Source organism: Musca autumnalis, unplaced genomic scaffold, assembly GCF_047663935.1.
Source record: "Musca autumnalis isolate F117 unplaced genomic scaffold, ASM4766393v1 scaffold_4, whole genome shotgun sequence".
Taxonomy (NCBI): Eukaryota; Metazoa; Arthropoda; class Insecta; order Diptera; family Muscidae; genus Musca; species Musca autumnalis.
Window position 1 is genome coordinate 248336946 of NW_027411977.1, and position 23078 is coordinate 248360023.

General features: G+C 38.2%; 1 protein-coding gene across 2 annotated transcripts in view; it reads right to left on the bottom strand.

The window, feature by feature from the left end:
• The window catches only part of Tgi (Tondu-domain-containing Growth Inhibitor), an 81968-nt gene that overhangs the window by 38058 nt on the left and 20832 nt on the right, over nt 1–23078 (bottom strand). The gene's annotated exons all lie outside the window — the stretch shown is intronic.

Here is a 23078-nt window from a genome sequence, read left to right on the forward strand (position 1 = left end):
CTGTACACCCCAATAAATACGAAATACTGTCATACCCATTTTGTTAACGGCTAAGACATATTCAAGTTACGAAGAAAAACCATCGCCTTAAGGCCCCGGCACATACAGTCCGTTGAGTGTTGCAACAACCACATGAAAAAATCGAGAAAAAGCTTGGCATCACTTACACATTTTTCATGTGGTTGTTGTTTTCAACGCGCAACGCGTCACACAACGGACTGTATGTGCCGGGGCCATTAGAGTCCCACAAAATGAAAGCAATCAAGAAAGTTTACTTTTGTGCTTAGGTTCCGAATTCAGTGGGTTTATGCCACCCTATTCCAACGAATAAGAAGTCGAAAATTAGCTTTTCGTTCATTATAAGGGCACTTTCTATGGACAAAATTAGTACGACTCTACAAAATAACAAAACAACATCAGTCGTTAAAATAGAAAACAATCATCCTCGTCTTTCCAAAGCATTCGAGGTTTCAGATATCCTGAATGCCGCGGTAGTGACCGACGAACCAGTCACACCGAGACACACTGAGTCTGAGTGCTCCGCCTGTATCTATTAAGATTTTTAGAGGAACGAAGGACGGGAAGAGTTAAGGAGCGCCAACCCCCCAGAGACCTAGCGAAAAAGTCGCTGAAAGGCCTCAGCCTCAAATTTTCTTAAAATCGCAGATCGGTGGAGAGAGTTGCAGTTGTAAAGACCGCAGTGGTTAAGCCTCAATGCAGTCTTGTAATTCCAATTTGACGGTAGACGGTGATAGCAGATAAAAACAGCAACGGAAATAAGTCCTTCTGATTGGAAGACCCTTCTGAAAGAAAGGGTGCTTCTATAGACACTCTCTCGAAGAAAGGTCGCATTCATAGAACCGTTCTCGAAAAAGGAGTGCTTCCAAAGACCCCCTTCTGAAAAAAGGATGCTTTCTAAGAACCTTTCTAAAAAAGGGATGTTTAATAAGACCCTTTTTGAATGAAAGGGTACTACTAAAAACCCTTTCTGGAAAAAAGGATGCTTCTTAAACCCCTTTTTGAATGAAAGCGTGCTTCTATAGGCCCTTCCTGAATGAAGAGGTGCTTCTAAAGACCCTTTCTGAATGAAAATGTGTTTCTAAATACCATTTCTCAATGAAAGGGTGCTTCTAAAGACCCTTCCTGAATAAAAGGGTGCTTCTAAAGACCCTTTCTGAATGAAAGGTTGCTTCTAAGGACCCTTTCTGAATGAAAGGGTGCTTCTAAAGACCCTTTCTGAATGGAAGGGTGCTTCTAAAGACCCTTTCTGAATGAAAGGGTGCTTCTAAAGACCCTTTTCTGAATGAAATGGTGCTTCTGAAGACCCTTTCTGAATGAAAGGGTGCTTCTATAGGCCCTTCCTGAATGAAAATGTGCTGCTAAAGACCCTTTCTGAATGAAAGGGTGCTTCTATAGGCCCTTCCTGAATGAAAAGGTGCTTCTAAAGACCCTTTTTGAATAAAAAACGTGCTTCTAAAGACCCTTTTTGAATGAAAGGGTGCTTCTAAAGACCATTTCTGAATGAAAGGGTGCTTTTAAAGACCATTTCTGAATGAAAGGGTGCTTCTAAAGACCCTTCCTTAATGAAAGGGTGCTTCTAAAGACCCTTCCTTAATGAAAGGGTGCTTCTAAAGACCCTTCCTTAATGAAAGGGTGCTTCTAAAGACCCTTCCTTAATGAAAGGGTGCTTCTAAAGACCCTTCCTTAATGAAAGGGTGCTTCTAAAGACCCTTCCTTAATGAAAGGGTGCTTCTAAAGACCCTTTCTGAATGACAGGGTGCTTCTAAGGACCCTTTCTGAATGACAGGGTTCTTCTAAGGACCCTTTCTGAATGACACGGTGCTTCTAAGGACCCTTTCTGAATGACAGGGTGCTTCTAAGGACACTTTCTGAAAGACAGGGTGCTTCTAAGGACCCTCTCTGAATCACATGGTGGTTTTAAGGACCCTTTCTGAATGAAAGGGTTCTTCTATAGAACCTTTCTGAATGAAAGTTTGCTTCTAAAGACCCTTCCTGAATGAAAAGGTGCTTCTAAAGACCCTTCCTGAATGAAAGGGTGCTTCTAAAGACCCCTTCTTAAAGAAAGGGTGCTTCTAAACCCCCTTTCTGAATTTAAGGGCGCTTCTAAGATCCCTTTCTGAATGAAAGGGTGCTTCGATATACCATTTATAATTGCAAGTGTGCTTCTAAAGACCCTTTTTGAATAAAAGGTTACTTCTAAAGACCCTTCCTGACTGAAAGGGTGCTTCTAAAGACCATTTCTGAATGAAAGGGTGCTTCTAAAGACCATTTCTGAATGAAAGGGTGCTTCTAAAGACCGTTTCTGAATGGAAAAGTGCTTCTGTGGACCCTTTCTTAATGAAAGGGTTCTTCTATAGGCCCTTCCTGAATGAAAAGGTGCTTTGAAATACCCATTATAAATGCAAGTGTGCTCCTAAAGACCCTTTCTGAATGAAACGGTGCTTCTAAGGGCCATTTCTGAATGAAACGGTGCTTCTAAGGACCATTTCTGAATGAAAGGGTTCTTGTATAGAGCCTTCCGGAATGAAAAGGTGCTTCTAAAGACCCTTTCTGAATGAAAGTGTGCCATTCTGAAAGAAAGGGTGGTTTTATAGACCCTTTCTAGAAGAAAGGATGCTTCTATAGACACTTTCTAGAAGAAAGGGTTCTTCAATAGACCTCTTCTCAAAGAAAGCGTGCTTTTCGAAGAAAGTGTTCTTTATAGACCTTTTCCGGAAGAAAGGGTGTTTCTGTAGAACCTGTCTCGAAGAAATGATGCTTCTATAGACCCTTTTTCGAAGAAATGATGCTTCTAGGGCTATTTGAATTTCTATGAATGCCTAGGTAATTGACCTATTTTTGTGAATTTTTATATTATTTTCAAATATCTTCCAACGTCTTCTTTACAAAAATACTATCCCTTCCAAAAGCAGAAAAATAAACATTTTGCTTAATTAAAATATAACTTTTTTTCTGCCGAAAGATTTCAAAAATTATAGCTTATAGTTCTTTAATAGTTAATTAGCATTGAATTAGAAAGAAAAAATATCAAAACAAAAAACAATAATAATAATGCTAATGCTTGTAAATCACCATTAATTACAACGTATGGCAGGAAGGCGGCAGGCAGGCAGAGCGAAAAAAGGAAACCTAACGATATTTGTTGTTGTTGCTTCCACGAGATAAACATTCGGACAGACGGATAAAATACAAAAGAAAAGTTGTCTAACAACTTTGAAAAGAAACTAAAGTGGAGTGGAAGCCATGGGCTTAATATGAAAAGAACAAACAAATAACAGCAGCAGCGAGAACAACAAACTAAAAAAAACAACTAGTGAACAACGGCCAACAAACAGAATCGTTATTAAGCCAAGTTTTGCTTTTGATAGTAAACAACATTGCCATTCTAAAAAACAACAACAACAACATCAACATCGAAAGGAGAATTAACCTCTGCAAAACAAAAATACAGAAAATAGAATAAAACAAGGCAAATTAAGGAAGAGAAGGTACGACAATATCTAAGAAAATGTAGAAAAAATCAGTGTCTATAAAATGTAACTACATCTATGAACGACGAAAACATTGTTGGCCATGCCAAAAAAGATGAAGAAGAAGAAAGAAAACAGAATGAAGACAACAGCAAAACGATTAATCTCCATTGAAAATGTGCGTTTATATAAAAACCTCATGTTGGGATGGATTTGCCTAAAGGCTTTTAATCTCTTCTCTAATAAGAAGAACGTGTAACAGCTATAAAAAGAACAACGGCAACAACAACAAGATTTATATTGAAGATCGACATGACAAAAGGCCTAGACTTTTATTTCCTCTCCTCTCACACAAGAGTTCAATACCAATGCAAAAGGGCAAATACACACACATTATCGTATTTTAGGATCTCCAAAGTTGGTTTAAAATGTGAATGGCAAAAATTGAGGGCCAAACCGTGTTTTTTCTAACTTTATTTAGTGTTGCCAAATCAGAAATACAGATCAAAAATTAATATTTTAACAAAAATTAATATTTTTAATGTCAAACAGCTGCCAAGATACAAATATGGATTTTGTATTCTGGATTTATGTTGAATACCACATTTCCTTGGATTTTTTTAGTTCTGACCAAATAACTTAAAAATATTATACTAAAAGAAAACACTGCAAATAGAGTTTAAAGCTGAGGTTAATTTTACAGAACAGAGAACATTTACACATTTCTTAAAGTTCTCAGAGTAGTTTAAGCCAAGAGCCAACAAAAGAAGAGAACATGTCATGATTATTGCAAGATTGGAGACTTTTTTGTGTAGCATTTTGACCATCCCCAACAATTGCAGATACAATGTTGCTGCAACATGTAGTATGTTCTTGTTATGCTGTGGACCATATATACTTACATACGTATGTAGTATTCATTTGCCAAGTCAAACTTAATATTAACATTAAAAGAAGTGTGTGTTTTTGTTGTATTCCATAACAAGCCCAAGCCTATGAATGTTTGTTTACGCACGACTTGTTAAGTACGGTCTACGAGTTCAACCGCGCCATTGTGACAAGTACTGCTGTTGCAATACCTTGTTAATGATAATACAGCTGTTGTTGTTGTTGCTTTGCTGTAAGTTACCCGCATCTTAACGCATAAAATCTGTTAAAATAGTTATAAAACAACAATTTATGCTGGTATTGTGTCAGTAGTTACGAGAAGTCGTTAACCATTACAAGAGGTCAGTAATTAGGCAGTAAGAAATTAGATACAAAAACTAGCTGACAGAAATGTAAACAATATTGAGTTTAGTACCATCGAAAAGCGTCAATGATAAATAATACATATGCTAATTATATTACGGTGATGCAACTTTAGCGTATCGAAGTTCCGCCCATGGGAACCCTTTCTTTCAGAATGGGTCTATAGAAGCACCCTTTCATTTAGAATGGGTCTATAGAAGCACCCTTTCTTTTAGAATGGGTCTATAGAAATACCATTTCTTTCAGAATGGGTCTATAGAAATACCATTTCTTTCAGAATTAGTCTATAGAAGCACCCTTTCTTTCAGAGTGGGTCTATAGAAGCACCCTTTCTTTCAGAATAAGTCTATAGAAGCACCCTTTCTTTCAGAATGGGTCTATAGAAGCACCATTTCTTTCAGAATGGGTCTATAGAAGCACCCTTTCTTTCAGAATGGGTCTATAGAAGCACCCTTTCTTTCAGGATGGGTCTATAGAAGCACCCTTTCTTTCAGAATGGGTCTATAGAAGCACGCTTTCTTTCAGAATGGGTCTATAGAAGCACCCTTTCTTTCAGAATGGGTCTATAGAAGCACGCTTTCTTTCAGAATGGGTCTATAGAAGCACCCTTTCTTTCAGAATGGGTCTATAGAAGCACCCTTTCTTTCAGAATGGGTCCATAGAAGCACCCTTTCTTTCAGGATGGGTCTATAGAAGCACCCTTTCTTTCAGAATGGGTCTATAGAAGCACCCTATCTTTCAGAATGGATCTATAGAAGCACCCTTTCTTTCAGAATGGGTCTATAGAAGCACCCTTTCTTTCAGAATGGGTCTACAGAAGCACCCTTTCTTTCAGAATGGGCCTATAGAAGTATCCTTTCTTTTAGAAAGGGTCTATAGAAGCATCCTTTCTTTTAGAATGGGTCCATAGAAGCACCCTTTCCTTCAGAATTGGTCTATAGAAGCACCTCTTCTTTCAGAATGTGTCTATAGAAGCACCATTTCTTTCAGATTGGGTCTAAAGAAGCACCCTTTCTTTCAGAATGGGTCAATTGAAGCACCCTTTTTTTCAGAATAGGTCTATAGAAGCATTCTTTCAGAATATGTCTATAGAAGCACTCTTTCTTTCACAACGACGGTATATAAACACACTTTCTTTCAGAATGGGTCTATAAGAGCACTCTTTCTTTCAGAATGAGTCCATAGAATCATCCTTTCTTGCAGAATGGGTCTATAAAAGCACTCATTCTTTCAGAAATGCACCCTTTCTTTAAAAAAGGGTCTATAGAAACACTCTTTATTTCAAAATGGGTCTATAGAAACACTCGTTCTTTTAGAATGGGTCTATAGAAGCACCCTTTCTTTCAGAATGAGTATCTTGGAGCACCCTTTCTTTCAGAATGGATCTATAGAAGCACCCGTTCTTTCAGAATGGGTCTTTAGAAACATCCTTTCTTTTTAATGAGTCTATGGAAACAACCTTTCTTTCAGAATGCGTGTAAAGAAGCACCATTTCTTTCAGAATGGGACTATAGAGCACACTTTCTATCAGAATGGGTCTATAGAAGCACTCTTTCTTTCAGAAAGGGTCTATAGAAGTATCCTTTCTTTCAGAAAGGGTCTATAGAAGTATCCTTTCTTTCAGAAAGGGTCTATAGAAGTGTCCTTTCTTTCAGAATGGGACCATAGAAACGCCATTTTTCAGAATGGTTCTATAGAAGTATCCGTTCATTCAGAATGGGCCTATAGAAGCATCTTTTCTTACAGAATGGGTCTATAGAAGCGCTCCTTCTTTCAGAGTGGGTCTATAGAAGCACCCTTTCTTTCAGAATCGGTGTATAGAAGAACCCTTTCTTTCAGAATGGGTCTATAGAAGCACCCTTTCCTTCAGAATGGGTCTAAAGAAGCACCCTTTCTTTCAGAATGGGTCTATAGAAGGACCCTTTCTTTCAGAATGGGTCTATAGAAGGACCCTTTCTTTCAGAATGGGTCTATAGAAGCACCCTTTCTTTCAGAATGGGTCTATAGAAGCACCCTTTCTTTCAGAGTGGGTCTATAGAAGCATTCTTTCTTTCAGAATATGTCTATAGAATCACTCTTTCTTTCACAACGACGGTATATAAACACCCTTTCTTTCAGAATGGGTCTATAAGAGCACCCTTTCTTTCAGAATGAGTCCATAGAATCATCCTTTCTTTCACAATGGGTCTATAAAAGCACTCTTTCTTTCAGAAATGCAAACTTTCTTTCAGAATTGGTCTATAGAAGCACCCTTTCTTTCAGAATTGGTCTATAGAAGCACCCTTTTTTCCGGAATTGGTCTATAGAAGCACCCTTTCTTTCAGAATTGGTCTATAGAAGCACCCTTTTTTCCGGAATTGGTCTATAGAAGCACCCTTTCTTTCAGAATTGGTCTATAGAAGCACCCTTTTTTCCGGAATTGGTCTATAGAAGCACCCTTTCTTTCAGAATTGGTCTATAGAAGCACTCTTTCTTTCAAAAAGAGTATATAGAAGTATCCTTTCATTCAGAAAGGGTCTACGGAAGTATCCATTCTTTCAGAATGGTTCCATAGAAGCATCCTTTCCTTCAGAATGGGTCTATAAGAGGTTAAGTAGATATTATTAATTGTTATCTAAAAAAAATAATATTAACGATTTTGAAATTGATATCGAAATAAACCAATCATTAGGCAATAACTGATGTCTGGAAAATAGATGATTGGCAAATCAACATCTTTTCGTTTGTTTTTTGTTTTTGGGACAGAAGTTTCCCCACAACACCAGGAGGGGTTTAGATGCTTTGAAAAATGCTGCTGGTGTTTAGTTAAAACCTTAGAAAATAATGAAATACTACGAAGAAGAAAACACAACTAATTATGCTGATTAATAACCAAATGTGTAGTGGTTTGATGGTTTGTTGGTTCGTCGGTTGCCTGTAGTTGCTGTGGCTTCTGATATATTTTTGCTCTGATAATGATGATGACGGTGGCGGCGGCAGAGTGGTTTGAGGTGATTGGAAATTGAGATAGATAATGGCCTAAAGCACCCAGTGTTTGTGTGTACTATAAAATGTTCATTTTAAGCCGAGAAGATGATAAATGACTCAATAAAGTTTTGCACACAGACAGACAGACAGACTGACAAATAAATACCCCAGATACCATCATCGACAGCAGAGAGGCTTACAACAGTTTGACCCCAATGTGTAAGCACGCATGCGTATAAACGTTTGCCTGCTGTTTGAATAATACCAAACAACAGACTACCACCTAGATGAGCGGGCTGGCAGGAAGGCAGCCAGCCAGCCAGTCAATGTACACGCATTTTGATTTGTTTGCGCCACTTTATTATTGCTTTTTCGGCTTTGAAGCAGCAGCAGCGGCATTGTTGATTGCTGTTATTTTCGATTGCTGCTGTTGGTGGTTGCCTGCCTGCTCGCTCGGCTTGCTTGTTACGATATTTGGAAAATTGACTGCTAATAGCTTTGAGATATTTTTGAACATAAAAACGCCGTGGCAAAAAAATGGTATATCATCATTGGTTTTATTTTGCCTCGATTTTTAGCAATAATTTGCGTGATGATACGAAGCAACCAACCAACCATTGTTGGCAATATTTGTATATGGAGAGCATTTCATCATCATCGTCGTCTCCGTCAGCCATTCCCAGCTTAAAATTGACGCAAAAATCTTTCATTAGCACCGCTTTATAATTAACTTCAAATTTATGAAGATTTTCCTTCATTATGACAGCTGTCCATCGAATATCAGGAGATTTGGTTGGTATTGCTTACTAATGGCCAAAATCACCAGCAAAGAAAACAGAAAAACAATCATTGTCTCCAAGAGAAGAAATATTTGGATTTGTTGGGAAGGTTCGAATGTGACATCAGTAAATTATTATTACGACTACTATTTTTAGTAGTTAACTCTAAACTTAAATTAGTTTCACACAAAAATATTTATCACTTAAAAATTGGTCAAAGACCATTAACATCGGGGTTTTTGTCTATTCTTGGATGCAAATGACAAATCTCTGCCAGACAAATAACGAACAATTTTCTATTGACGTTCAATAGATAATGTTTAAATCATTTGTCATACAGTTAGTTATAGTTACAGTTTGGTGTGGACACAAACAAAATGTAGGTAGCAGATACCTAGGCTGGCTAATGGTTAATTTATGTGAAATTGTTTAACGTAACCAAAACGATTAGGTAGAATTTTTCCACAAACATTTTAATATAATTTTTGGACACAATGATTAATCGTATAGAAAGTCGGCTTAATATGTAAGCGGGTATGTATTTCATATATAGACATTTTTCGATGAGCATCCAAAGTTTATTTTTGTAAATGAAATAGCCGCAAGAAAATCTTTGTAAATTTTTGGCGTTGTTATGGCACTTATGCCTCTTTAGTTAATTGGAATGTCATGTATAAAAATTTTTGAACATACCGCATGCCTATATATAATCTAGAACCAACCTAACCATATATAAAGATGTTTCGATGCTGTTATGAACACAGAAGATTTTGTTAGATATTATCTAAAGTAGGTTCCTGGAAATCATCACTTCATGGACAACTTCTTTAGATCTTCTATTAATAGAGATTTCTTTAGAGGACGAATATTCTATCTTTAGAAGAATCTTTAACAGGTCTCTGTCTTAAATTAAGGGACTTTCGTGCCAGAGGTAGACCCTTACAAAATCTCATACCTAGGTTATGCTGTTGGATGTGCAGCTGCCGTTGTTGTACATAGCTACTTCAATCGGTGGCCAGCGGTCGTCTGTGTACATCCTGAAAAGGAAGGAGAGCGGAAACAAGAACAGGGATATAGTCAAGGAAAGATAAAATTAGATCTAAGAAGATCTAAAAAGACCAGGTCCAAAGGTCTATAGAAGCACCCTTTCATTCGAAAAGGGCCTATCGAAACACTCTTTGATTCGGAAAGGGTCTATAGAAGCACCCTTTCTTTGAGAAAGGGTCTATAGAAGCACCCTTTCTTTGAGAAAGGGTCTATAGAAGCACCCTTTCTTTGAGAAAGGGTCTATAGAAGCACCCTTTCTTTGAGAAAGGGTCTATAGAAGCACACTTTCTTTGAGAAAGGGCCTATAGAAGCACCCTTTCTTTGAGAAAGGGTCTATAGAAGCACCCTTTCTTTGAGAAAGGGTCTATAGAAGCACCCTTTCTTTGAGAAAGGGTCTATAGAAGCACACTTTCTTTGAGAAAGGGCCTATAGAAGCACCCTTTCTTTGAGAAAGGGTCTATAGAAGCACCCTTTCTTTGAGAAAGGGTCTATAGAAGCACCCTTTCTTTGAGAAAGGGTCTATAGAAGCACCCTTTCTTTGAGAAAGGGTCTATAGAAGCACCCTTTCTTTGAGAAAGGGTCTATAGAAGCACCCTTTCTTTGAGAAAGGGTCTATAGAAGCAGCCTTTCTTTGAGAAAGGGTCTATAGAAGCACCCTTTCTTTGAGAAAGGGTCTATAGAAGCACCCTTTCTTTGAGAAAGGGTCTATAGAAGCACCCTTTCTTTGAGAAAGGGTCTATAGAAGCACCCTTTCTTTGAGAAAGGGTCTATAGAAGCACCCTTTCTTTGAGAAAGGGTCTATAGAAGCACCCTTTCTTTGAGAAAGGGTCTATAGAAGCACCCTTTCTTTGAGAAAGGGTCTATAGAAGCACCCTTTCTTTGAGAAAGGGTCTATAGAAGCACCCTTTCTTTGAGAAAGGGTCTATAGAAGCACCCTTTCTTTGAAAAAAGGGTCTATAGAAGCACCCTTTCTTTGAGAAAGGGTCTATAGAAGCACCCTTTCTTTGAGAAAGGGTCTATAGAAGCACCCTTTCTTTGAGAAAGGGTCTATAGAAGCACCCTTTCTTTGAGAAAGGGTCTATAGAAGCACCCTTTGTTTGAGAAAGGGTCTATAGAAGCACCGTTTCTTTGAGAAAGGGTCTATAGGAGCACCCTTTCTTTGAGAAAGGGTCTATAGAAGCACCCTTTCTTTGAAAAATGTTCTATAGAAGCACCCTTTTATTGAGAGAGGGTCTATAGAAGCACCCTTTCTTTGAAAAATGTTCTATAGAAGCACCCTTTTATTGAGAAAGGGTCTATAGAAGCACCCTTTCTTTGAAAAATGTTCTATAGAAGCACCCTTTCTTTGAAAAATGTTCTATAGAAGCACCCTTTCTTTGAAAAATGTTCTATAGAAGCACCCTTTCTTTGAAAAATGTTCTATAGAAGCACCCTTTCTTTGAAAAATGTTCTATAGAAGCACCCTTTCTTTGAAAAAAGGGTCTATAGAAGCACCCTTTCTTTGAGAAAGGGTCTATAGAAGCACCATTTCTTTGAGAAAGGGTCTATAGAAGCACCCTTTCTTTGAGAAAGGGTCTATAGAAGCACCCTTTCTTTGAGAAAGGGTCTATAGAAGCACCGTTTTTTTTAGAAAACGTCTATAGAAGCACCCTTTCTTTCAGAATTGGGCTATAGAAGCACCCTTTCTTTCAGAATGGGTCTATAGAAGCACCCTTGCTTTCAGAATGGGTCTATAGAATCACCTTTTCTTTCAGAATGGGTCTATAGAAGCACCTTTTCCTTCAGAATGGGGCTATACAAGCACCCTTTCTTTCAGAATGGGTCTATAAAAGCACCCGTTTTTTTTCAGAAAGCGTCTATAGAAGCACGCTTTCTTTCAGAATGGGTCTATAGAAGCACCTTTTCTTTCAGAATGGGGCCATAGAGGCACCCTTTCTTTCAGAATGGGTCTATAGAAGCACCCTTTCTTTCAGAATGAGCCTATAGAAGCACCCTTTCTTTCAGAATGGGTCTATAGAAGCACCCTTTCTTTCAGAATGGGTCTATAGAAGCACCCTTTCTTTCAGATAGGGTCTATAGAAGCACCCTTTCTTTCAGAATGGGTCTATAGAAGCACCCTTTCTTTCAGAATGGGCCTATAGAAGCACCCTTTCTTTCAGAATGGGTCTATAGAAGCACCCTTTCTTTCAGAATGGGTCTATAGAAGCACCCTTTCTTTCAGAATGGGCCTATAGAAGCACCCTTTCTTTCAGAATGGGTCTATAGAAGCACCCTTTCTTTCAGAATGGGTCTATAGAAGCACCCTTTCTTTCAGATAGGGTCTACAGAAGCACCCTTTCTTTGAGAAAGGGTCTATATAAGCACCCTTTCTTTGAAAAAGAATCTACAGAAGCACCCTTTCTTTTAGAATTGGTTTATAGAAGGTGCTTCTCAGAATTGGTCTACAAAAGCACTTTCTTTCAGAAATATAATATTTGTATCATTTGTCTATCAATAATGGTACCACACTGGAACACCACCTTGGTACTGGGATTCTGTACTCTAAATACGTCCATTACAATAGAGGACTCTTCGTGTATCATCATCGTTTTTACTGCAATAGAGAACCCATAATCCTATTAACATATCTCATCCATTTCCGTTATTCACAAAATTTTCGAAATGCAAATATCCAATCAAAAAAGATGCCATTAATTTTTGAAAAAAGCGTGTGACTAATCTCAGTTTTTGAATTAATTCGATTCAATGGCCATAAAGAACTCACCAAAAATAGTAAAACAACGATTTACGAGCGCCGCTTATCGTCTCATCTAATCACAATTCACAATTCTTCTTGCCATATATCGATAGATACGAACCAATGATAGAGATACGTACCTAAAAACGCAAGACAAAAGAAAAGAAGAAGAAACATAAAATTAAATGTTATTAGGCATTGGAATACAAAAACAAATAAAAATATGGCCAAGCTAAAATTAGAATTACTAATTTACATGTCTAACCGTGAGAATATCTTGGCTGTGCACGCAACGCAACTTCCTAAATTGAAAACAGTTTCAAAATTAGTCAACGGCTAACGGCCAGCGAAAAAAACCCACTCAGTCAATATGTTTGTGTCATACATTAGAGCGAGCGGGTGAGCGAGCGACCAACCATCGTCCGACCACAAACCAAATTCGGACACAATTTTTAATGTTAAGCAAATTTTTTAAATATGGCATAAATATTAACAACACACCAACAAACATATTTATGCATAAAATTAACAAATATTGTTTTTTTGTTTAAAACAAATAAAACTAACCAAAAATTTATCCCACGCTCTTTTAAGGCGAAAACCAAATTGAAGTATCACTCCGTCGTCGACATACTAAACATTTTTTAATGAAAACAGAAAAAGAAGAAGACAAGCACGTCTCCACACCACATAATGTCGTTTTTATTTTGTTTATTTTTTACTTTTCTATAAAAACAAAAAATTCGCTAAATTAAAAAATAACAGAAATCATAATATTCCCCAAAATGAATTGCACAAAATATGGCCAAAAATGTGAGTGGACGGACACTGGGGCCGCGGACAGACAACAAGTATAGACGAATATTTGACAGAATTTCGATAAATGCTGCTAAAAAACCATAAACCTCCTCGAAAAAAAACATACTTGGAATTCCAAGGCAAATACACAACAACAACATCAACAACACAATTTCAATAACAATTTAAAATGAACAATTATTTATTTATTTATTTGTCAACAAATAATTTCAAGTTGTGCTGTCTGTCTGTGAACACATTATGGACGGTGGCGGCGACGGCAGTAGCGTTGGCATAAATGTACGCGCTCAAAATTTACAAACAATTCACACAGGTATTACTGTGATATGTCACGTTTTTATTATATAAAATAAAAATAAAAAACCAAACACACAAAAAACTAACGAAAATATTGCATTTTTTCCATTTCAATTGTTCGAAGCGCGGGGTATTTACTCAAAACTTGCAGTCTGTCATACCTGAAAACATTGCTCAAACGCCAATCTGCAGCATTTGTGTTGCTTTTTTTTCGTTTTTCGGTGTGACGGATAAGTTTCGTGTGTGTAATTTGGCAAAGATGTTTGAAATTCAATACTTAACATGTTTTGAGATTTCCATTAGAGTGTATTAGAGGGAAATGAGTAATGTAGGTGTTTCTTCGAATGCATTTCCTCAGCGCCAAGTGATTTGCACCGAAAGTAATTTTAATTCAAAGTAAATAAGTAAATTATATAATTAAACAAATGTGAGACCAAGGTCGTAGAAGGCTTTCAGTTTCTATAGATTTTCTGAGGGGTTGCCTGATTTTATGTAGATGATCGTTCTGAGGAACGATTCCGTAAAAATGAACAAATGGAACCATAACCAGTTTATTAAGCTAGGGTCACAACATTAGGCAAATATGTGCTCTAGCGACCGGCAGTGTGCGCTTACTGAGAGCAAATGAGCGTAAATAATGCATTGAAATTTGTGCTCACTTGCTCTCAGTAAACACACACTCCCTGTCACTGGAGCAAATATTTGCCTAGTGTGACCCTAGCTTTAGTTTCCCTGTAGGAAGTGTGGGGTCGTATGTTGACATGTCGCCACTTTGCCTACTAATATGGTGACAAAGTCAACACTTTGTCACCAGGTTGTCAACTATTGATACCTTTACCTTAATAAGAAGAAGCATTGTGTATATTGACAGATGATAGCCCAACGAAGCATCCTCTTTTAATTTTCTTAATTGTTTGGCGTAAAATAATTTTTGTGGTTGGTGAAAAAAGTGTTTTTGTAAAAATCAATAAAATATCGTGAAAACTTAAAGCATAATAACAATAAAGCATTTCAATAACAAGTATGAGCAAAAGAAAATATAAAAGATAAGTGAAAATTAACAATTCTATAGCAAAGTAAGAATTCTGAGGCGACTAACAACATTTGTGATGAAATTTTGACAATTAGACATTATGTGGAACCTTTAGAGAAGATTGTGGAGCCTGATGTATATATTGTCCCGTCTCGCTGGAAATGCTGAATGCAACTAAACATAATAATGAATTACAATGTTGAAGAATTACTTGGCAAAAATCGATTGTGAGATTTTTCCAATGTTATACAGCTGTAATAGGCAAGCAAATTTAAGGACATATTTTTTATTTATGTTTATTTATACATGTTTATTCTTTTCAATTCCTAGATGTTATATCAACATTCAGCGAATCGCCTGATAAATCGTTAAGTGCAACAGAAGAAGAACTATTTTAAGCAGACAAGTCATTGGTGCGACTTGGCCAAGAAAATAAAACGAAAACGTTTTTTATTATTTATATGTTAAAATGTTTAAGCAGCCTTGAAAACATTGTCTTTATTTACTAATTTTTGTGGAATCTTTGGCTTAGCCATTTAAAAAGATAAAAATACTGTAATACGCAATTTGTACATTTTTAGCATTTCCAATATTATTTGTTTTATTCTTTAATGAAATATAGTATTTAAACAAATGTGTAGCTTCATATTCTTATTAAACGTACTATATAGCTGTTTTATCTATGAAAAGTTCCAAATAAGCTAAAAAAATTAGTATTGAAAATCTGGTACTATTAACTCACTACCTCCAATGTCTATACTGACTCACTACCTCCATTGTCTATACTGACTCACTACCTCCAATGTCAACACATGGTTCCTCAGGAACTACTGACTTACTATTGACATACTAGTTCCATTGTCAGTACTGACTTTCGAATGACACGTTCATACAAAATGTCTATAGGAAATTACATTAGTTGTCTACAGTTTGTCAGTAGTACTGTTGACAAAGTCAGTAGTAAGTCAGTATAGATTCACTATTGACATTTCCTACAGGGTTATTTTGTTCATTTAGATTATCTCGTTCACTTAGCTCCTCTCGTTCATATATATAGCTCTTCTAGTTTATGAGTATGAACGAATAAATATTGTTTATTCATATCAGTGAATTATAATATTGAACGAAAATGAACAGACGAACGAAATGAACGACCTGGTTCCTTTTGGTGAACGAAATGAAAAAAGATCGAAACGCTCAATTAAGGAGATTTTTCAACACTACTGAAGAGTCGTTTACCATCATGAGTAGACAGCGGAATTTATGCAACCCCTATTTTTGGTCCGATTCATGTCAAATTTAGGGACTGGGCAAATTTTTGGCTTCTGATTACATTGCAATCGAAACATATGACATATGCAAAATGCACACATTTTTGCATATGCAAAATTTATGCAGTTTACATATTTTCTTATTAGGGATAGGTAAGTCGATTTTCGATTAATCGATTGGTCGACTTTTTGCAGTTGAAAGTCTAAAAATCGTGGTCGACTTTTGGCTGGGGGAAAATCGCATAATCGATTATCTTGTGATCGGTTTTCGAGTTTGCCCATTGATTGCCGACTTGGCGGTTTTACAGTTTTGGCGGTTTTACATTTTCAAAAGAAAACTCGAAAATCGACGAATAATCGATCATAATCGTTTTTCTGCGGTTATGAAAAAGTCGAAAGTCGAGTTTTATGACAAGTGAAATAATCGCCAGACCGAAAAATCGCATTTTTATTTTAAGACCAAAATCGAAAAGACGAAAAATCGATTATTGCTTTCCACATTACCTATCCCTATTTCTTATGCAACAAATATTTCAATAATAGGTACAAAAATGTTTGTACAATTTTTCTGTTTAAAATTCTCTTGAGACAAGTCAATAAAATAGAAAAATGTATAACCACAGCCTTCAAATACCGCAAATCAGGAGGTATCGTTCTATGGGGGCTATATGAAGGCCTGAACCTAAACCGAAAAATGTTAGGTGGAAAGTTTTTTACCCCCAAGGAAGACTTAATACCAAATTTCTGCCATTTCGGAGAGATATTGAGGGCACAACCTTCAAAATACCATAAATCCGGAGGTACCGTTTTATTGGGGCTATATGAAGACGTGGACGGACCTATACCGACAAATTTTAGGTGGAAAGCTTTATACCCACAAGGAAGACAAAATGCCAAATTTCAGTCATTTCGGTGGGATATTAGGGCCACAACCTTCAAAATACCGAAAATCGGGAGGTACCATTCTATGGGGGCTATATGAACACTTGGACCTACACCCATAAATTTCAGGTGGAAAGTTTTATACCCCCAACGAAGACTTAATACCAAATTTTAGCCATTTCGGAGGTGTATTGAGGGCACAACTTTCAAAATACGAGAAATCCGGAGGTACCTTTTTATGGGGGCTATATGAAGACGTGGACCTATACCGATAAATTTCAGGTGGAAAGTTTTAAACCCACAACGAAGACAAAATGCCAAATTTCAGTCACTTCGGTGGGATATTGAGGCCACAACATTCAAAATACCGAAAATCGGGAGGTACCATTCTATGGGGGCTCTATGAAGACGTGGACCTATGCGGACAGATTTCAATTGTAAAGTTGCATACCCCTACCGAAGATTTAATACCAAATTTCAGAAATTTCGGTGGGATATTTAGACCACAAATCCTTGAATATATTTTTGCATATGCACATTTTATGCAGATATGTAAAAATATATCAAAATATGCACGATATGCAAAATATGCAATAATTTCTGGACCTTATTCGTTTTATTTTGTAATAAAACGAGTTTCTGTCTAATCAGATTTTCTCTACGACCATCCTAATCATACATATATGCATTTGCATAGGATTCCGCTGTGAGGTATGTTATTAGATACAGGACCTGAAGGGTTGCTTATTGTAAAGTGGGTGACATGAGGTCTTATACTATGAACTTTGTTGACCTGATAGTTAAGGTCGGATTCTATAAAAAAAAATTTCCGAATAGTAGTGTTCTCCAAGGTATATTGTCTGAGGCGTTCTCTACTATAAAATATATGGTCGGATGATGTACTACAAAGTTAATGACCTGCAGTGTAAAATAATCTAAAGTAGATGACCTCAGGTGTTGTTTACTGAGGGCCTTTGTAATATAATATAGATGATCTAAGTCTCCCCTGCCCGCCTGGGATGTTTGTGGAACAATTATTATTATTATAGATGATCTAAAGCGACGTCTACTATAAAGTAGGTGACAAACGGCTAAATGTTCTATAAGATAATTGGGACAACGCGAAGGGTCGTTCACTAAATCTAGATCGCCTGAAGGGTTGTGTACTACAGATTAGATGGCCTCAAGGGTGTTTTATTACAAAGTAGATGATATGAAGGGTCGTCAGCAATAACTTAGATTGCTATTAGGGTCTTATAAGATGTTTAGAATAGGCGTTTTCTCCAAAGTTGTCTACTAAAAAGACCTGCAGTGTCAACTAATCTAAAGAAAATGATGTGAGAAGTTGTTTACTGAAGGGTCTTCTACTATTATATAGACGGTCGAAAGCGTCTACTATAACGTATTTTAAGGATCGTATATTCGAAAATATATGTAAATATAAGTCGTTTACTACAAAGTAGTAGGCCTGAGGAGATTGTTAACCATACAGTAGATGCCCTGGAATCGTTTATTATAAATCAAACGGCTGTAAGGGTTGGCTACTATAAATTCTGGGGTCATAAGGGTTTTATAAGATAATTAAGATAGTCCGGAGGGTCGTTTACTAAATCTAGATGGGCTGAAGGGTCGTTTACTAAATCTAGATGGGCTGAAGGGTCGTGTACTACCGATTAAATGCCCTTAAGGGTAGTGAAAGATGTAAGTAGATGATTTGAGGAGCAGTCTGCTACTATAAAGACGGTCGGAACAGTGTTTTACTACAAAGTAGGTGTCCGGCAGTGTAGTCGACTGTAAAGTAAATGACCTGAGGAGTTGTTTCCTATATAGTGCATCGAATGAAGGGTCTTACACAGCAAGAACGACTATTATAATGTAGATGGGTCCTCTGCTATAACTTTAATGGCCTGGAGCGTCGTCTGCTATAATGTAAGTGACTTTAAGGGTTGTCTGTTATTATAAACTGGATGACCTTAAGGCCGTGTACTATGCATTATATTACCTATAGGGTCATACGCTCTGACATAAATGGGTCTGAAGGGTCGTCTATAAAAAAGTAAACAACAGGCCCATGCCGATACGGAAGAAACACAGGACCAATATATACATATGTGGTCGGTTTGTCACATCCGAATCCACCACAATTAAGCCTCGGAAAGATGCAATGGATGCCGGGAGTGGGTGCATTTTAGGTGTTGCTCCGAACTCGTCCATGTGAGGGATTGCGACATGGAGAATTCGCCTCCCGAGGTTGCGTTGCTTAACATATACATCCCGCCGAAAAATAGCTGTTCTCCAGGTTATAGACCCAAAATTAGCCCGTTTTATAAGGTCATTACCTACCGGTTTTAGATCCTCGGCAATGGCCAGAGGGGTATAGCACAGACAGATCAGATTGATAGCTCTACGTTTTGCACGTCAAAAAAGTACGCTCCGGCTTAAGATGCGTTGAAGCATTAAGCTCGGATCGGGAACAAATTTTTTTCCAGAGGTAGGTCTCGTTACCCTGATCAGAAATATATATATATAAAATATATTTATTTATTGCGGCAGTCCATACTTCCCGAGACATGGGCCTACGAATTTCCGAAAATTCCCTTTTAATTTAAAAGAAAATGTTGTTCCGTGCTCCAAGATTGGCTCCTGTCCATAGGAGAAAGTCTTAAATGCCCGGCCGAAGGCCGGCTATATAGGAAAAATTATAATTTTATCCGAGCTTAATGCTTCAACTCAACTTGCTCCTACGCTCCTACCAGAAAGTTACAAGAAAGAGTGGAGAGTGTCAGAATTCGCCAGACAAACCTTGGGTCACCTGATCTGACGAATGGCAGGAAACTGTCGTTTCTCTTGGATCAGACAATATACACACAATTGTCTCCAGAACTCCCGATTTCATCACCTCTGAACGCCGCATTTTCGTCAATCATGGAAAGCTAATTGGCGTACTGTCAGAAAGGTTTCTAATCACCGCTTCAAAGATCTGCCAACCCCTCTGATGTTGGGATAGCAGAAAGTACGTTCCGAAACATTATCACTGATGCAGCCGTTCGAATATCCGAAGTGAGTCCAAATGAGCGCGATATGCCTCGTCGAGTCAAGCCCGGTGGCCCAGACTCAGGGAAAGTTAACAGGGTAAAGTGGAAAGGGAAAGTTAACAGGGAAAGTTAACAGTTTTTTCGGTTAGCATAAGCGGAGTTATAACATTGAAGCCAGAATAAGTGGACTGTGGGCAACGGGAAAAAGAAAGATCGGATATCAGTCGCGTTCGGCAACATAACCCTGACTGATCCGAGGATTTACGCACGTTATTTCAATCGCCAGTTTCTCAAACACCCCGGGAGTGACAGGACGAAGAGAAGAGTAGTACGTCTCATTATATCTCTTTCTGCAGAGGATAAATCACCAATTTACAACGGATGATGTCACCAGAAACCCTAAATCATCCAAGGCGTTGGTCCCTGATAGAATCTCTATTGTAATGCTGAAACAGCTGGATGTGCTGAGAGTCGATTATCTCACTAAAGTTCTCAACCTGCCGCTTGCCACCCACATGCTCGATGTGTGGAAAAAGGGCAGGGTGGTCGCGCTCCTGAAGCCATACAAAGGTGAATCGGGCTTTACTCCTCCCCGATGTCACAAATAGCTATGCAGTTGCCGATCTTGTTGTTGTTGTACCAGTGTTTGTTATTATGTTTGTATGTTCGTTCTTTTGTTCAATCTGGCTCTGGGTCTATCTCCAGTTCCAGGAAAGTGGCTGCTTCGATGGGATGTAACCACAGATCCACTGGAGTTAGATGAGTAGGGTTGGCTGGGCAGTTGAAAAGGTGTTTTGTGTCGTGCGGGCCCATGCCACATACTGGGCAGATGTCTTGCACGGCGCGGTCGATTTCCGCCCAATAAGAATTTAGGCGACTGCAATATCCCGAGCGTAGTTAAGCCAAAACTACTCTAGTTTGTCGTGGCAGCTGACGCTCCTCAGCTGCAATAGATGGGGGATGTATTTCGAGGACTTTATTCACACTAAAATTGCTTAAGGCCTTGGCAACTGCATCCGTGTGAATACTATTTAAACCTGCTTGATACGCTTGTGGATCTAGGGGTTCTCTCCTGTATCGTTGGACCTCTCGCTCTAGAGCATGGATATCCTTCCTGATCTGCCTGTATGTGCCGGGCCTACCCACAAGATGGTGATTGGGATGGCTCACACGGTAACATCCAAGCAGGTACTGCAACGAAAGCATCTCATTGTGTTGCTTTACTGGAAGAATCTTTGCCTCCTCATGTAGATGGTCCACTGAAGATTTGAGGAGGCACCCTGTTGCTGTTCTCAGGGCGGCATTCTGGCAAGTTTGAATCTTTTTCCAATTCGTATCACATAATCTCGGGGCGCTCTACTTATCAAAAGCCTTTGATACTGTTTGAGCACATGGAGCAGACTATTCTCCGGTCAAGTTTGAAACAATTATATCGTCAACTGAAATGCCCAAAGACGTAACCCTCAAAGGGTTACGTTGAGGGTTACGTCTTTGGCCATTTCAGGTGACGATATGTAAGTGTGGACGCTAGTAGTATGTGGATATCAGCGACAAGAAGTTCAAGCCCCGTAGAGTGAAGTAGGGAGATAGGGGTAATATCTCCGGAACTTTTTAACCTCTAACATTCCTGTATTCCACCCCCTCCATACAGAGGGATTGTTACGTATGCCTATTTCCGCTCGAGAATATGAAAATATCCACTCTGTTCACCACATGGACTGCGGATATGAGCACTGAGCTGAATATCATGGTCGATGGTAGTAGAATTCCGACCACTAACTACCCTAAAATTCTAGGTGTCACATTCGACAGCATCTTCATGCCGTCCGCTCATGTCGCAGCTACCTACGACATCTACCTACCTGGCAAATAAAGAAACCTTGTTCACCACATATAACGCCATAGGTCGGTCGGTCTGTGGTAAGATATGTGGTACATGTATGGTCGGCAAATATAAGTGCAAGGCGATGGAAAATATGGAAACCTGTTGTACGCCACCCTGTAAACTGCAAATGCGTGCCTCCTTGGCTCAACTACGCCCCGGATGGTGCAGCCGATGATGGTGCACATGCCCACACAACACACTGCACATTTTCAACTGCCCTGCTAAACCTACTCATCTTCCTCCAGTGGTTTTGTGGTTACAAACCATCGAAGAAGCCACATACCTAGAACTGGAGATAGACCCAGAGACAGATTAAGCAGAAAAATGAACTTACAAACATATCATATACTGTTATAACAACAACAGTACGGAATATAGGCCTCGACACATAAGAGGCAGTCTTGCTGAAGTCATATCTGATAAAAGACTAAAGAACAAGTTCGACCTAATAAAAAGATTTCAGAATCACATTTGAATTAGGTCGAACTTGGTCTTTAGTCATTTACCAGATATGACTTAAACAAGAATGCCATGCTTCTTATGTGTCGAGGCCTTATGAACAAATGGGTCGTATATTCTTCTGCATTTTGGTCTGAGGTGCCGTCTATTAGTTTTCTTTTTTATCAAAAATTCCAATAGAAACGCCAGATGTGAAGCTTTGTAGTAATCAAAAATTCCAACATACAATGTGTAACCTTTTCATTTAGGTCAGGTCAGGCGGAAAATAGATTAATCCAAGATTTCACAATTTCCAATAAAATCTCTCACAGCTATCCTAACCAAAAAAAGGCAAATATATTTCCATCAAAATGTGAATGTTAAGATAACACTTTATAAATGTTAATAATACACACATATGTAGATACGATACACAGATTTCGGTAGGGTACGCAACCGCATATGAAAGAAAAACAAAACAACAAAAAATGCGGCCATAAAACCTTCAATAAAAAATGAATAGTAACTCCCCCTTTTTCAATGTAAATTATTGGTTCCATACAGCTTTTAGGAGGCCAGTGGGCGGGGAGATACCAAACACACAAAGCAAACGAACATACATACAATATGACGGCGATGACGACGACGAAGACGTTAAGCTAAGCTAACAATGGAAAATATGTTAAAAGATAAACACAACAATTCTTCTGGGTCCGTTGTGGTGGACGGACTCCTTTCATTTTTTATTTCTTTGTTAAATTTCATAAAGCCGATATTTGGCTACTGGTCTTTACATTTTACAGTGACGATGGTGATGGCGATGCTGCTGATCATGATGATGACGATGATGTTGATGTTGATTATGGGGAATGGTGACGATGACGATAATGATGACGGAACAAAAAAAAAACGGACACTTTTGAACGATTTCTTTTGGACTTGGCAAGGGGCACATTTTGCCTTAATTATTGGGGAGAAAAATTATTCCAAAAACTTGTTTCTATATTATTTGTTAATGGAATTACCTTTAACAAAACTTGGAGGGAGGCGGGGAAATATGTTACACATTCATGCATGTGTTTTTTTGTTGTTGCCACTCAAGTGGCTGACCGTCTGACTGTCCAAAAAGCAATCAAAAGAAAATAA